Source organism: Talpa occidentalis, unplaced genomic scaffold, assembly GCF_014898055.3.
Source record: "Talpa occidentalis isolate TD23 unplaced genomic scaffold, MPIMG_talOcc4v2.1 talOcc4.2, whole genome shotgun sequence".
In the NCBI taxonomy this organism is placed as follows: domain Eukaryota; kingdom Metazoa; phylum Chordata; class Mammalia; order Eulipotyphla; family Talpidae; genus Talpa; species Talpa occidentalis.
In genome coordinates, this window is record NW_023602073.1 from 38581495 (window position 1) to 38599515 (window position 18021).

The following is an 18021-nucleotide window of genomic DNA, read 5'->3' on the forward strand; positions in this document are numbered from 1 at the left end:
TTTTTTTTTTTTTAAAGAAGGCTGAGGACTGTCCTCAAACCCCTATCCAGGATCTGCTGAATATGGCCTTGACAGTTTTTAAAAACCGGAAGGAACAGGACAGGGCAGAGAGGGAACTCCGTAGTCTTCAGATGGCTGGGCTTCAAGCTCAGGCCCTGGTAGGGCCTTGAGACTGCCAGGCCATGTTCCTCCAACCACGGCAGTGCCTGCCGCCCGACAGAGGACGACAACGGGCCCCATGGCCCCCAACCGACCGCCGCTGTGATCCTGCTTCAAATGTGGTCGAGAAGGCCCCTGGTCCAGACAATGCCCCAACACCTGCCAGGACCATGCCCCATCTGCAACGTCCAGGGTCACTAGAAAAGTGACTGTCCCTCCATGCCTGGCTGCGGTGGACCAGTCCTTCCAGCCCCTGCAACTCTTGCCAGCGGCGGTCTTCAGTTTGGCAGCTGAGGACTGAAGAGGCCCGGACTCATCGACCCCGATAAATTTCAAGGGGCCCAGGATAAAAGTCAAGGTAGCAGGTAAGTCCAACTCCTTTCTGGGCTCTCCTTTGATATGTCGCTGGCCTCCTCCTCTGCAGACCTTCTCTGCTACAATCTCAGCAACACACTGTACAACTCCTCACCTTCCTGGGCTCAAATGGATACTGTGTCTCCCTGTCCAAAGCCCACTTTCAGTTCCCACAGCCGTCTATCTGGGTCTTCCAATAACTTCTTCCTCCAAACAGCTGAAGGTGGACCACAAACAGGCCATCCGGGACCTTCCCTCCCATGAATCGGAGAACAAATCCTTTCCTTCCTAGGTTTGGTCAGATTCTTCCGTCACTGGATCCCTAATTTTGCTTTCCTAACCAAGCCTCTGTACGACACAGCAGAAGCCTCCCCCGAAGGACTTCTCCAATCTCCCGGGGAGGTCTGCAGGGCCTTCCTTTTACTCACACATATCCTCCTTAGGGCACCTGTCCTTGGCCTTCCTGATCCAGAAAAGCCTTTCCTCCTGTGCACAGACGAACGTCGGGGTATGGCGGCAGGCGGCTTTTCCCAGCCTCGGGGCCCAGCCATGTGTCCTGTCGACATCTCTCCAAGCAGATGGATCCCACCATCAGGGGCTGGCAACCCTGCCTTAGAGCCCTGGTGGCGGCAGCTCTACTCACCCAGGAACCCCTCAAACTTACTCTGGGAAGACCTGTCCAAGCACATTCCTCACAACACCTTCAGGCCCTCCTGTCTCCCCGCCGCTCTCCACTCTCACTCCTGCCCGCTCACAGGACTTCCACGTGCTCTTTATCGAAAATTCTCTGGCGAGTCTCACTCAGTCAGAGTGAGTCTCACTCAACCCAGCCCCTCTTCTGTCTCTGGCCCCCCTTCTGCCGCTCATTCGTGACCTGAAATCCTGGGCGAAATGCAAACCTCCAGACTGGGTTTGGCCGACTCCCCTTTGTCGGATGCCTACTGGACTCTGTCTGCAGACGGCTTCTCTTGTGAAGGTCCACGAGGTCAGCGGAGGGCTGCCTAGGCCATGGTTACCCTCGATCAGGTCATCGAGGCAGGAAAGCTGCCCAGAGGAACCACCTCCCGAAAGGCAGAACTCAGAGCACTTACCGGAGCCCTGACCCTCAGCCACCATAAGAAAGTCACCATCTATACGGATTCAACATATGCCTTCCTTATGGCTCACAGTCACGCTGCGATTTGGCAGGAAAGGGGGTTCCTCTTCACCCAGGGGTCCCCCATCATGAACGTTAAACTTATCCTTAAGCTTCTAGCGGCCTTGCAGCCTCCAACTGAAGTCGCCATTATCCACTGTGAAGGACACCACACGGACAATTCTTACGTGACCACAGGGAATAACAAGGCTGATGCAGCACCAAGGGCTCCCACCACTCACTCTGCTGCAGATCCTGGTCCTATTCTCTCTCTATCTGTCCCCTCCATCACTCCGACTTAGGAGCCTAATGAACGCCAAATCCTGAGTCTGCTCTTCCACCCCTCCTTGAATGCAAAAGTCTGGCAGCTGTGTTCCCATCCTCAAACCAGTGCTCGTGGATCACCTCAAGGGGGAATTCGCCAACCTCCTTCTTCTGCAGCTCACCAGCTGCATGGACACTTACCCGGACAGGATTGGCAGGTTGATTTTACTCACCTCCCTAGTCGCAAAAAAGTTAAATATCTGCTCACAATGGTTGATACAATAACAGGTTGGGTCAAGCCCTTCCCTGCAGCTAGAGAAACGGCTCAGGGGGTAACCGAGGCCCTTCTTAACCACATTATCCCATGCGTTGGCCTCCCCACATCTGTCCTATCTGACAGTGGTCCAGCTTTTATCTCAAAGATTACTCAGCAGGTCTCAGCGGCTCTGGGTATCACCTGGAAGCTTCACATTCCCCACCACCCGCAATCCTCAGGGAAGGTGGAGCGCGCCAATGGGCTAATCAAGGGTCACCTGACTAAACTCTCCTGAGAGCTCTGCAACTGCACCAGGAACATGCAGACCGGTACTTACCCAGTCCTGCCTGAATCTCGACCTCCTCAACTGACCTTCCCCACCACTGCATCCGGGAGAGCAAGTTTGCTCAAATCGCTTCAGCCAAAGCCACTGCAGCCTCCATGGACTGGTCCGCACACAGTCATTCTCATCACGCCTATAGTGGTAACACCTCTGGGAGACCCCTCCTGGTACCATCTCTCTCGGGTCAAACGTGCGCCCGAAGACAAACAGTATGTATGTTGTAACCTGGGTCCTACTAGGATGCGCATTTCTTGTCAAAATCTCCCCTAACTCAGTGTCCTATGTGTGGAAATTCAAAGTTAGGGAGACCTTTGTCTCAGGATCCACGGAGACTACCCACTTGGTGGGTACTACAGAGTGCCCACAGGCCGGATGCACAGCACCCATCACTCTCACCCTAACTCTTTCATCAATGAACAACACTATGAACGCCATGTTTTCTTTCCTTTACCGTCAAACCTTAGATCATTGCAAGAATACCTACAAAGAATATGGGGGGTGCCCTTGCCCGTCATGTACAGTGCACCTTCCAGACAAAGGCCGAATGTTCTCTCCATCTGTCATAATACGGGTTTCAATACGAATCAAGTTAACTATACTATTTCAGGTCCTTGGGACCTACACTGGGTACAGGGAGTCCAAGCCACAGGGTACACTGGCTGGCATTCCTACCCAGTGGCAACATTTTCCCATCTCAAGGGACTATGTCCCGACACAAAATGCCACAGTCCAAGTCTCCCAGGACATCCTCCATTCAGAGCAAGTCCTACAAAATCAGCTAACATCATCAGAAAAGACCAAGACACCCCCAACCTGGATTCATATAATCCAAAACGCTATACCCTTCCTAAACGACTCTTTTGGGGCTAATACCTCCTCTTGTTTCCTCTGTGCTTCCCTTCAGAGGCCTCTACTGGCGGCAGCTCCAATTAATCACAATATCACTACGACCAAGACAACAGACGCTGTTTGCCAGACTCCCCAACTCTCAGTCCCCCTATGGGACTCCAATCACAGCTACCCCTGCTATCCAACTGACGCCCTTGTCGGCTTTCATTCCTGCACTTCTAACATTTCGGTTAAAGTTATCTATCCCTCCTTAGAAAAAAACCTCTGTGTCTTTAGCATCATCACAAAGACAGCTCCCCTCCCTGGCACAGGCCATGCTCCAAAACCGGCGGCTCTGGACCTGTAAACGGCTAACAAGGGGGGCACCAGCCTGTTCCTCAGGGAAGAATGTTGTTATTGTATCAATGAATCAAAGATTGTAGAACAAAATGTGGAAGCCTTCATGAAACTACACAAAGACATGGAAAGGGAAAGTGGGGGCTCCAATTCCCCACTGACATGGTTTCAAAATCCTATAGTGTCATGGCTCCTCCCACTCTTGGGGCCAATACTAATGATGACTTTACTTTTTTTTTTCTTTTTGCTCCTTGCCTCCTGAAATTCACACAGGCTCACATTCAGGAAATGTCTCCTACCACCTTTAACCAACTCCTTCTCCACCCACATTATCGCATCCCTGCAGAAGACCCTCATAACCAGGCCTGAGCCACCCCCTTGGCTCTCTGCCAGACCAGAGAGCAGTAATGAGGGAGCAGCACCTAGAGAAGGGGTTCTCATAAACGGGCTGGCCCAGGACAAAGAGGAGCGGCGAATGTGAGTGGCGGGGCAAGGGGTGGAAGGTAGTTCCCTCACAATCCCTGGGAACCATCCTTATGTCACATCAAGAGCTGGGTGCTTGATTTGTTGCCCCAGCCCCCCAGTACTAACCCCCTTTCAGGTTTCTCTTGTGGCTGCAGATTACCAACTTGAAGGGGACCCAAGACCATGGGACCCGACCCCGGGAGAGGGTTCAGGCTCGCTTGCTCTGTACTGTACCCCACCTTTAATCACTGAGCGCCTACAAAGCCTACGCTTCCCTAGTAAACTTGAAACGTTGGCAACTGCTCTGGGAGACACTGGGAAGAATTGTTTAGTTTGGTTTTCTGCGGGGTTTCTACTTCTCCACGGAGACTTTCCAATTTTTGTCTGACTTCTCCATCTCACATTCTAATTCCTTATGACCCTGGGGCCAGAGTGCCCCCCAATCAGTGCTCTTTGGAGTGCCAGGGTTAGAGGGAGCTGAGGGGCTCTGTTCCAACCTCCAAAGAAAGAAGGGGAAGACTCTGTTCCTGGCCTCCGAAGAAAGGAGGGCCAGAAGCTGAAAGAAGACAAGCAGCATCCAGTAGCCAACCTCTGCGGGAGGAAGAGAGGGTGAAGACCTCTGTCAGAGATGGGGCCTCCAGTCGGTGTCTGACATCACCTGATAGGAGCACCAAAGGCTCTGGACCTCATGTCTGAAAGAGCTGTTTGTTTGCTGGTGTTGTCCAGCAACTCATAAAGAGCTTTTAACCCTTGGTGTCTCTGACACCGGCTGGGATCCCAACTGAAAAGGGTATTCACAGGGCATGAGGATGGGATGCCAGGATAGGCTGCAGTGGCACCCACCTGCACAGGCTATAAGACAAGAGGGCTGCCAAAAAGCCCCAAAGCCAAAACCAAGGGCTGGGGCATTACAGTACCCATACGATAGGGGCCTACAGGCTAGAGCCAATGGAAGGATAGTGCCCAGAAGGGAACTCATCACTGTGGTTCTCAATCGTGTGCACAATTGCAAGAGACTTCAGGCTCTGGAAACAACAACCTTGGGGGCCTCCCCTGGCGGCACAGTGGTTGAGTGTTGGGCTGCGAAGCTGCTTGCAGCCTCTACTGCCCGCAGCCTCTGCAGCGCCGGTTCGATCCCTGGCCACAGGTGAGGGTCCCACATGGTGAGACAGTCCTTTCCTGACACTCGTCGCTCCCCTCAACAATGTACTTCGGTCCCTCTGCCTGTTCTGCTCCCTGCTCTGGCTCTGGTGAATTCTCTCAGCATCCCGTGCTTCTGACTGTACCCAGTGCTTGTATAAATAAAATTAAAAAAAAAAAAAGTTCTGTTTGCAGAACGTCTAACCTCCTGGAACCCCCTGCGCAGAATAAGCAGTTGCTCTCAGAGACTCTGGCTCCCTTTAGGGCGGCAGGTGCCAGCACACCCACAGAGGACCTTACACTACTTCAAAGGAAACCGGCACCCCCCTGATCACTGCAGCACTATTTACAGTAGCCGAGCTGTGGAAGGGATGGTACATAGATAATAGGATACTACTCATCAAGAAACATAAACTCATGCCATCTGGGGCAACGTGGATGGAGCTAATGGAAATAAGCCCAAAGAAGAAAGACAAATATGTCACTTAGATATACATATAGAAAAATTAAACAAAGGGCTAGTTTAAGCTATCCCTTGAGTCTCCCAGGTGGTGCCTGACTACTGGCTGGGGCTGCAGACCAGCCCAGACTTTCTGGCCTGACAGCTGGATGGTGGACTGACCCTCTCTAATTTGACATCAAACTCATTTGATGACAAAGCCTGACTCCAGCTGACTGAATCCCACATTGTGTCTTGTTGCACCTGCACCACCACTGGGTCTCCAGCCTCTGCTGTTTGCTGGATCTTGTACTTGATGCTGCATGTAATTTTTGTTTGTTTTTAAGATTCATTTTTATTTATTTATGCATAGAAGAACTGGGGTATAGGCCAGAGGTGCAGAGGGTGAGAGGATTCACCAGACACAGAGTAGGGAGCAGAATAGGCCAATTCCACTGAAATCCACTGCTGAGGGGAGTGGTGGGTGAGACAGGAGAGGTCTGCTGCCCCATGTGGGTTGCTCCCTGGCCAGGGATCAAACTCAGTTCTAAGCAGTGATAGCACTCAGACTTAAACCTTATGTCACCAGTGAGGCCCTGTTTTTAATATATTTTTTACATCTTTTGATATTATTTACAATAATAGAAGTGCTCCTACTGCTCTACTTTCATAATAAACACGCTCCTTCCTCCCAGCCTTTGGCTCAGGTCGGGTTTACACGTGTCTTTGTCACCTTTACTCCTTGTCCATCTCTCATGACAAAGCAAGCTCCACGTCTCCTGGGTCCTCTCTCTGCTCCCCATTGCATCTGCAGGGGAGGCAGATTGGGGAGGCAGGAGCCAGCCAGGGAGAGGGATGCTGGGCAGTGAAGAGGAGGCAAAGGCAGAGAACACTGGGGAGATGCTCCCTGGTTCACTGAGAAAAGCATTTCTCAAAGTGTGGTTGTGGAATCCTTGAAGTCACCCAGAGCCTGTCACAGGAGCCACGAGGTCAAAACTATTTTCTAAACGTCACTAAGACACCATTGGCTTTTTCACTATTTTGCCATCTGCTGAGGTAAAACTTACTAAAAATGGAGCTTATATTACTAACTGCAGTTATTCTTCACAACTACTTACCTCAGAAACACAACTCAAAGGCAGTGTCTTTCAAAGTGTCTTGGTTGAAGCATTAAAAATTATCTTCATTATTCTGTCATCCTCAAATCCACATTTTACAGCACCTGATGCGAGGACACGCAAGTGCACACACAACACTCCTGCTGCGTTCCCAGCTATAATGTGCCAAGAAAAATATTTACATGAGATGAATTGGACTATTTTTCTTTTTTGTAGGCAATACCATCTTCACATGAAGGAATGAATGACAAAATCTGTGGCTATTTGATCTGGTTAATTAGCAGACATTGTCCTGAAAATGAGTGTGTGCTCCTTTGAGAAAATCAACTGACAATTGCTAACTGACAGTAACTTCACCTTGACCAAATATAAGTGCTCAGAAAAAAACTAGAATCATGGAAAATTGTGTCCTACCACTCACTTGACAACTTCTAGTACTACTTTTACTTTTTGGATTTGTGGTGAAAAATAAAACGAATTTTTTAAAATAATTTGATTCCAGTGTAATGAACATTGAAGAGCTTTATAATTTGTGGAACAATATATTACTTTAAAAAAAATCACACATTAAAACTAACTGCAGTTAGTTTTATGCAAGAGAGGACTTTGCAAATAACATTGGAGAAAATACCACCTGTATAGATTTAATTTAGTATCAAAATGGAATATTCACAGTAATGTGAAAACACTACTCCAACATATTTATGTGAGGCTGTAGACATTTATTTCATAGACTTCAACCAGAACCACAGGAGGGTCTGGCGAGGAGACGCGGCTCAGCAGACACTAGGCCAGAGGCTCAAAGTGTCCAAGCCAGAGCCAGGCCAGGGAGTAGTGCTGGCCTGGGGTGGGGGTGGGGGGTTGGGGGTGTGGGGGGGTGTGGTCACCGCTCCCGCCCCCACCCCCCACCCCTAGTCTCCGGGCCCCGTGACCCCTGAGGCCATGGCCCCTGCCAGGCCCCTTGACCAGGGAAGACCCCGCGGGACTTTCACCCTTTAGGTTTCATTTAAGTTTGGGATTATTCAGGGCGAGAGATCGATCGGGTGCGGGCAGGAGACCACGGGGTGACTGAAGGGCGGGCTCAGGGTCTCCCACGGTCCAGAGGACTCTGGGCTGCGCCGCGGGGCCCGACGGCGCCTCCCCCGCGGGCACGACCAGCTCCCCACGACGGCGCCGGGGACGCGCCCTGGGCGGGGACCTGCGCGCCTGGACCCGGCGGGCCCGCGGCTCAGCTCCCCGGCGCGAGGGGGAGGGGGAAGGTCGGGCAGAGCAGGACGGGAGCAGCCTGGGGGGCGGGTGCGTGGAGGGGCCCCCAGACTCCTGGGGATGGGGAAGGAGGCGCCACAGCTCAGAGGTGAGAGGGCTGCGGGGCCTCTGATCTCCCTGAGGCGCGCACCCCGCAGGGAAATGGAATCATGGTGAGGAAGCGCCCCCTTCTGGCCAGAGAGGGAGCTGTCGGCCACGTTTTCCAGCTCTGGGATGGAGACTGGCCTGGAGGCTCCTACTTTTTCTGAAGGACAGTTTAAGAATAGAAATTCTCCTGAGAAAGAGGGGAGACCATCCCTGAAGTCACCCTTCGCTGGATCTTTTTGACCAGCAGCCATTGTAGGAACAATGAGTTTCTCTCTCGAGATCTTGTTTTTTGGTCAGAGAGCATTTTTGGAGATCTCACTCCTGCCTGCCTGTGTCATCGCCCTCCACCCAAGTCAGCAACAAAATGCTTATAGAGACCTGCATCCCTCCCTGGGCTCCCACCTGCTATCCCAGACTCCCAGAGCAGGCTGGTTTCTGGGTTTGTGCCCCTCCCTCCAAGCATACTGTTCTGTCCACTGCAGGATGGTCACATGAGGCTGCTTCAGTGTCCATGGAGGGAACAAAAAGCATTAAATTTCCATTTCTTCCTACTCAGGCCCCCCAATCGCCATACGTGACCCATCACCCCATCTCTGAGCATGAGGTCACCCTGAGGTGCTGGGCCTTGGGCTTCTACCCTGTGGACATCACCCTGACCTGGCAGCGAGTTGGGGAGGACATGGCCCCAAGAAATGGAGCTTTGAACACCAGGCTGGGAGTAGGGGGGAATGGAAACTACCAGAAGTGGGCGGCTGTGGAGGTGCCTTCTGGAGAGGAGCAGAGATATACATGTCATGTGCAGCATGAAGGCCTGATAGCACCCCTAGTCCTGAGATGGGGTATGAAGGGAAATGTGGGCACAAAGGCTGACTCGGGGCCATCAGAAGCCCTTCTGGAGACCTTCAGAGAGTCAGACCGAGGCCTCAGGCTCAGGGTCTGACCTTCCCTTCCCTTCCAGTGCCACCTCCTCAGTTCTCCATCCTTGCTGTGGTCCTCAATTCCGGCTCTGTTTTCTTTGTTGGTGTGCTCATTGCACACAAGGTGGTTCATATGTGAGGGGGTAGAAGAAGTGCTCAGGTAGGGAAGGGAGTGGGGGATCTTGTCCACTGGGGGCTTTCATGTGCCAGAGAGAATTTGGCCTGCCTGGTTAATGGGAATTATCATCCACACACACGGGTGTTGCCCAGAGGGCATTTGGTCCAGTCCCCCTTCATCTCCTTTCCTCATTTTTCCCAGTCCTGACCTGGGACTTTACTCACAGTTCTGGAAACTTCCCTGTGGTGCAGGATTAGAAGATTCCTTTAGTTAGGCTTCTGACCTGACTACTCCCTGGTCTCACCTGATGCTTCTTCCCACAGGAGGACAAGGAGGAAGCTACACTCAGGCTGCAAGTAAGTGTGGTCAAGGCTTTGATCCCTGAGCCCTGGGAATGGTGTAGATGGAGCCCATGGGGGAGTCACTCTCATCAGTTTCTCCTGTGGTCTCCTCTCACCAAGTTTTGTTGTGTTCTCCCCTGGGCAGCCACAGTCCCTGTGCTCTGAAGTGTATCTCCGCCCCTATAGGTGAGACCATGGAGAATTGCAGTGGGGGTGGGGATTGAGGCAGAGAGGCTGGGACTATGTAATGGGGATGCTTTCAGGAGGACATCTTGGGAATGCAGTGGACCATTGATAATGTTAACACTCGGGTAATGAGGGAGCTGTCAGGGGTGAAGATGCCACCACATCCTAGCAGGGGCCAGTGCAGGAGGAGGGGTCCCGCCCAGTTTCTTACACCTCAAGCCAACCATGAGGTATTTCTAAACCTCCTCCTCTTCTGCAGGTCCAGTGCTTTTTCAGTCCCACTCAGAAGCTTCTTCTCCATGGAATTGTATTTATTGGGGCGTTGTTCTGACACTCTTTACACTGTGTGAGATTTGAATTACTTTATTCTGGGGCTTGATGTTAACTGACTTCCCATCATTTTATATTGTGTACCCTGTCATTCTTGTTACACACACACACACACACACACACACACACACACACGCACATTCCCCTCTCCTTGGGAACCAGCCCCTCACTCAGCACTGGGGTTACTCTGACTCTCTGTCTCTGGTCCCCTCAGAGCCGCCCTCTCTGCAGTGTCTCTACTCAGCGGTGTCTGAGCAGCCCCAGGAGTCCCTGCACCTCCTGCCTCTGACCTTGTGGGAAACCAGCCCCTCACCCTGCATGACAGTGAGGAGGCGAAGGCCAAGTCCTGAGGTCAGTGACCAATGGAGGAGACAATTTACCTTTTTCTTTTCTTTTCCCCCTCATTGTATTATTCAATTGAAGTTAGCATTGGTTTACACACTGCATGTGTTCAGAGGCAAGGGTCACATCTCTTCAGATGTTTGTTACCAAATCACACCCACCCTAAGGGCACCCATAGTCTTCACTATAGTCCGTTGGGCCCTCTCCCTACTTTGTTTCCTACTCTTACCCCCAGCCATAGCTTCAATTCTGCAGTCATATATATATAGAATATGTTTTGGTTGAGTTTCATCTGTCCCAACTTTGTTTCTTTATATTCCAAATATGAATGAAATCATCTGTATGTAACTTTTTCCTTCAAATTTATTTCACTTAGTATAATCCCATCCACATCTATCCATGTTGTTGCAAATTCAATTATTTCATCTTTTTCACAGCTGAGTAGTATTCCATAGTGTGTATAGCTTGTGCTCTTTATCCCCTCATCTGCCGTTGGGCACTTAGTTTGTCTCCATCGCTTGGTTATGGTAGACAGCGCTGCAGTGACCGTAGGAGGCGCACATTCCTCGGAATTAGTGTTTTTACCTTCTTTGGATAAATACCATGGAATGGGTTGCTTGACCATGTGACAGGTCTATTTTGAGGAACCTTCATTTTTTTTTTTTCCATAGGGGCAGGACCAATGTGCTATCCATAGAAAACAGAGGTACCAAGTTACCGCCCTGCCTAAGGAAAGGAGGAGCTAAGCAGGGATGAAAAGCTAAGGAAGAGGAGGAAGACGTGGAGCAAGATGGGGAAAGGAGGCTGGAGGAGGTGCATGGAGCAGAGAGACATGTGAAGAAGAAACCACACCTTGCTTCTCACTTGGACTTGTGCCACGGAGTTGGGGACATGGAAAGAGTCATGTGAAAGAGATTAAAAACATGGGTGAGAGACTCATGGGGAGGCTGACAATGACCGCTGTTATCTTGTTGTGGATTTTGATTTTGTTCTTTTCCTTCCAGACTTGCCTGGCCCCTCCTGCCCCTTTCCCATGGGTCTCTACCAGTAGGTGCCTTAGCCTTGTGGCAGGCGTTCGGGCCCCAGTGGGCCTGCTTTGGGCCCAGCCTGTTTGGCTGGGCATTTACCCTTGAGGGGTGGGTAACTGTGGGTGCTTCACTTGGGAACTATTCTAACTATATTCTTTCTCTTCTTCTCTCTATTGCACACTGATTCTCTGTTTTATAGTAATTGTATTAAAGTTCTTTTCTATTGAAGGTCTTACGCTTTAGTGTATGTTTTGTCTTTATGCAGCTGATGGCAGATCCCATGTAGAGTGTGCAGTTTTGAGGGTCCAGGGAACCCCTCATTCTGCCCACTGACAGGACAAGACATCATTCCCACCCACCATGTGCCAGAATTCCTTTTCCTCCACACCTTTCAATGGGTCATTCTCACAGATGTGAGGTGGGAACTCACTGTGGTTCTATTTATTTTTTAAAGAATTATGTATTTATTTAGTTCTCCACATCGGCTCCAGGACCTTCTCAGGCTCATTCACCAGGCTGAGAGCAGGTCTTGGAACGATGTGGAGAACTAACATTTACAGGTTGGCCCAGTGTGGGTTTTAAGGCTTGGTCTAGCGAGACGAGAAGCTGCCGCAAGTGCACACAGGCAGGGCTGTCATCTTCCTACTGTGGGATTCATTTGTATAGAGACATAAGCAACTGGTCACTGGACTGGCCCAGGTTGGCCCAGAACCCCTAGAGCAAAGCCCTAGTGTCAAAGACCCTCTCATTTCCCTCTCCCAATCCTCGACTCTCCATCCTGCTAGGCCTCACGGGTGTTCCACTCCCTAACGCAGATAACACCCTCTTCTTACTATGGTGGACACCATCACCAGTAGGACAATGGACCTGCCTTTATCTCAAAGATTACTCCACAGGTCTCTTCCCTGGGCCTCACCCGGGAACTACACATTCCCTCCCGACCGCAATCCTCTGGTAAGGGAGAACGGGTAAATGGTCTGACCAGAGACCACCTAACCACTGAGCTGCACAAATCCTGGGTGGAGCTGCTCCCACTGGCTTTAATGCACCTCTGAGCCACACCCTGTGGCCCCTTGTTCCCGAGCCCCCTTGTATGGATGTATGGCAGACCTCCTCTTACTAACCATGAGCTCCCCGTCCAACTTAAACTGTTGGCTGGATATTTTTCATACTTCTCTGCTCAGACAGCTGCTCCAAGAACACACAGACCGTTGTCTGCCACAACCTGTGCCTCGTCCCCTGATGCACCTGTCAACCTGCTGTGCCCTGGAGACCAGGTTCTTCTGAAAGCCATCTCTCCAAAACCACTTTCGCCAAAGTGGACGGGTCCACACACGATCATCCTGACTACACCAACAGCTGTCAAGGTCTTGGGCAACACGTCCTGGCATCAGCTTTGCAGGGTCAAACTGGTCCCTGTGGACAAGCAGTATGTATGCAAGCACATGGGCCAACTCGGGCACGCATCACTGCGCCCCTGGTTCAGGTTCCACTCAGCCTACAGAGCAGAGGCCCTCTGACTCTCCTCCTCTGTTTCTAATCCCATGACTTCAAGCCACTTCCTGTTCTTGTGTCTATACCTGGAGATTCCAGACCAGCACAGCCTCAGGCAAGGTATTAGCACTCACAGGGCCTCTGATCCTGATCTTATTTTTTCTTTTTTGCCCCATTTCATCCAACGCTTACTGTATTTCATCCAACGCTGGATCCAAGACCCGCCCCGTAGCACCTTTCACCAACTCCTCCACCCATGTCCTCGCGCCCCTGCAAAGACCTTCTCATAACCAGGCCTGAGCCCCCACCCCGGTCTTCGCCCCCGTCCAGCAGGAAGTAGCCAAAGAAAGAACCGTCGCCCCTTTTCCTATCAACAAAAGGCTGGTATGAAAGGTCGATGCAGGGGCCAAGAGACTCTTCTCACTCCTCGCCCTCTCCGGACCCCTCTTCTGCGTTCTCTGATCCTCTAGATGTTTAGTCTTCACCTCTTTCAGCTCCCCAGTCCAGCCCCCGCTTCCACCTCCCAGCCAGCACACCTGCTCTCACAATCATCCTCTTTGTCCCCTTAGGGAGGTTGCGGGGACTGAAGGAGCAGGTGGAGTCCACGATCCTTTCCCTCTGTCTGATCTCTCCCAGATGGAAAAGCGTCTCGGCTGTTTCACTAAGGACCCCACTACCTACACCAAAGAATTTCGTTATCTTACCCAAGGTTACACCTAAGGTTACACCTATAACCTTCGGTGTCATGACTACACGTTATCCTCTCTTCCACCCTGACCTCTAATCACAGAGAACGTGTTTTTCAGTCTGCTCGAGGCCACACAGATCAGGCCACTTCACTGACACAACCATGCCCCAGGCCCTGAAGCAGGTCCCCGCCAGGAGCCTGGCTGGGAATCCCAGACTGACACTGACGCGGGTCGCGGGGGCAGGGCTCGCTGAGACGCTTCATCCCCTGCCTCTTAGCTGGGCTCCAAGCAGCAGCCCGTCTCCAAGGCGGTTAGTTTTGACAAGCTGCGAGAGATCACCCAGTTCCACCCCGTACAGAGGAGGACGGTGACTACAAACAATGGCGAAGAGCATATGGCTGCTAGAACTTTTCATAAACCTACCCAGGATGCGTTGGTTGCGTTACAACTGGCGTAGACAGAGGGACAGTTCAAAGCAGGACGGCTCTACGCAGACGAAACCCTTTGGAACCTCTGGAGGGATTGCCGGGTGGCTGGCTAAGAGCAGATGGTACTCCGTGGCCAACCTCCTCGCCAAGTGGGCACCTCCCCAGGAATGGCCAGAGGTAGATGGATCGGCGGGGCAGTTGGAACAGGCCCTGTATGAAATAGAAGAAACCTTGAATGCATGCAGTGCCCGCGAGGCGGCAGGAGCCATGGGATGGGTGTTTCTCACAGCTCTGCTTGAGTCCAGGCAGAAAGAGCAATCTAGAATCCAGCAAGTATGAGATGAGATGCGGAAAGAGATGCGAAAACTACAATTTTGAGGATTCTGGAGGAAGAAGTTCAGAGAAACCAACCCACCATTCGGAGATGCCAGACTCAGAAAGAAAGGAAGGAGAGGGAGGCTGGTCCTTTGCCCCAATCTCAGCCGTTAATGGCAAACCAACCTGCAATGCTGGAGATGCCAGATTCCTATGGAGAGGAGGAGGAGGCTGGTCCCATGCTCTGGGTCCGCCTGGTGGTGACTCTGAAAATGAAGCAGCAGTGATCTATGGCCCCAAGGGGTCAGGCTGCTGGACCACCACAAATGACAGAATTTACTACCTATCGACCATACACCCAGGCAGAACTGGTGGACCTGGGCAAACATTTCCACCAGAAACCAGGGGAAACCCTTGGCAGCCTGGCTGCTATGTTTAGGGGACTGGGGGTGGATGGGATTATTTGCACAGCACAAGAGATGGACATACTTGACTGACTTTACACCCATCCTTGCAACAGAGGCTGCAGAACAGCCGATGGTGTTGCCAGGGCAACCACACCCTCCTGGAATGGATAATGGCTGCCATACGGACAGTATGGGCTGATGCGGGACACGTGCCGGACACAGTAAGCGGATGACAGACGTAAGCCGAGCTGGTACAGGTCCTTCGGGAATTGGGCATGTGGCAGGCCATGTTTTATGTGAATTCCCGTGGTCCTGACGACGAATGTTTCACAGCAGGGATGAGAGACTTGGTATTAAAGAATGCCCCCTCATCCTCATTTGGATCCCTCCTGGCAGTTCTGGCACCCTATGTGGGACGTCAGATACACGACGTCACAAGAATGATAGCCAGCTTGGGCGAAGTAGAGAGCCGGCACTCTCAAACTCAGAAGGGAAAACGGGTACTTGTTGAAAAGTCAAAAGGAATGCCAAGGAGGGAAAGGAAACCTCTTGGCATCAAAGAACCTATTAAAGTCACCCGTAACCAAATGTGGACAGATTTAGTGAGAGCAGGTGCAGATAGCACTAAAATACACGCACAGCCCAATGCATATTTGTTGGAATTATGGCAGCAGCTGCAAGAAGACCAGAGGGTCACGCCCATGAGAAGGACTGCTGGTCAAGTGCAGCCTGGAAGCTCCAGGCCTCAGGAGTGCGCCCTGCGCCTGGAAGACCATTTGCTGCCAACCTCATCCTCGGGTAATGGCCTGATCACCTTCAGTAGGGTGAGGGCCAAGGAACCCGTCCACAGGGACGGGCGGGGACTGGAGGCCACATGTGGAGCTTGCCATCCACTGGTCCCCAACTAACGTGCAAAGCGTTTTAGCTCTGGTAGACACAGGAGCAGAATGTACTCTGCTCTATGGAAATCCAGGAAGATATCATTGGTCTATTTGTTGTATTGATGGCTATGGAGGCCAGAGTGTCAAGGTGACAACAGTGAGACTATCTCTGGGTATTGGGCGATTACCCCGGAAAGAGTATAAAGTATATGTATCGCCCATCCCGGAGTACATCCTGGGGGTGGATGTACTATGTGGCTTATGGCTAGAGACCACAGCCGGAGTGTTTCGCCTTAGAGTGCGTGTGGTAAAGGTAGTGGTCAGAGGACATGCTAAGCATCCAACCATACAACTGCCAGTCCCTAGGCGAGTGACTCATACCAAGCAATATCAGTTGTCCAGAGGGAACAAGGAAATTACGGGCACAATATCAGAACTGGAGAAAGCGGGCATTGTGCGTACTGCCCACAGCCCCTACAATTCGGCGGTGTGGCAGGTGAAGAAGCCGATGGCTCTTGGCGCGTGACAGTAGATTATCATGAGTTCAATAAGCTAGTTCCCGCCTTGCATGCTGCAGTGCCTTCGACAGCAGATTTGGTGGATCATCTGCTGGTGCCAATAAATGTCTTTTGCCGCTAGGTTGGTACCTCGCCTGGACTAACTTGTGTTCTGTTGTATTTTGTTGTTATAGTGTGATGTGTACTATTTACTTTTGTGCGCCATGGCTGCGTTGTTTATGTTTGCTAAGAAACAAAATTGTCTATATGTAGATGGTCTGGCAGAAAACCCTGAGGGGGTGGATTGTAGGGTAAGGTAAAAAATATCAGGCTTTGGGCCTCCCCGGTGGCACAGCGGTTGAGCGCTGGGTTGCGAAGCTGCCAGCGGCCTCTGCGGCGCGGTTCGATCCCCGGCTGCTCCCCGGCCACCGGAGGAGGGTCCCACATGGCGCGCAGACCTCTCGCCGCCCGCGCTCCCTCGTGCTTCGGTCCCCTCAGCAGTGTACTTCAGTCCTTCTGCCTGCTCTGCTCCCCGCTCTGGCTCTGGTGAATTCTCTCACCCTCCCGCGCTTCTGACTGTACCCAGTGCATGTATATAAACCAAACAACAAACAAATAATAAATAAATAAATAAATAAATAAATAAATAAATAAATAAGACATGCCTCTAGAAAATTAAAAAAAAAAAAAAAAAGTATCAGGCTTTCTGCCCTCCCGCCATTAGGAGAGATGACGCATCCCTGCGGGCCTGAACGCAGGCCTGATGGCGGCACCTGGAGTAGGGTGGGGGTGCGGTGTGGAGGGTGGAGGAGGACAGTGGAGTGTGTGGAGGAGAGCGGCGACTACAAACAAGGGCGAGGAGCATGTGGCTGCTAGAACCGTTCATAAACACACCGGAATGGGTTGGTTGCGTTACAGCGGGGTCCTGGGGTTCACTCTGGGAAAGGTGTCTGCAGAGCTCCCCTGTCAGTGGCACACGGCGAGTTTTCAGGGCGAGTTTCTCCACGAGACAGAGACGGTAGTTACATTTAAAGACCAGGTTTATTAGGGAAAGGGGCAGGTTTTGCTAAGCAAGGCCTGCATGGTTGCTGGCGGGCAACCTTGACAGGTCACAGGCGGGCAGGAAGCTGCTGCCCTGAGGAGGGAGGGAGTTGGTAAGAAGAGGCACCTGCACAGTCCAGGTGGGCAGAGGGAGTGCTGCCCTGAGCCAGTGCAGAGACTTTACAGACACAGTCCTCTTCTGTTTGGGGGGGGTCACTCCTTGTGAGCCGTCAGTTGGCTGCTGATTTTGGATAACCACGCAGAATCCAAGAGGGACCGGAGATACCAGGATGGGGAGTGGAGATTCCAGGATGGGCCCAATCTCTGTATCTTTTCCCTCTGGTCTGTGCTCCACTCCCTAGAGCATCTGATCCTGCTTGGGTCTCATGCCTTGTGATAAGGCCCTGGTGCCTAAGGGTCACGACCTCTACAGCTGGGTTAATGGTCATGCTATTACCCTCTATCCCCACCTCCTTGTGAGTCAGCTATGGTCTTAGGGCACCTCCATTCCAGCCTTTCTATTCTGTCCGCCATCAAGGCCATTCCTATTATATTTTGTGAGGGGGGAAGGTGGGTCCAGAATGCTGGGTGAGTATACAGTATGCGGCTCTCGTAGCAATCAGGAAATTCATATCTTGCCAGTGACATCCAGGATTACCCCAGGCTCAACCACAAAGACCTCGTCACTGGGGAGCTGCGACATCCTTGGGCCCTGTCACTTGTCTTCCAGGAGGTGTCAGTTCAGTCTGGTTACGGCCGGAGAAGATCACCCAGACCCCAAAGCTGCTTGCTCTAA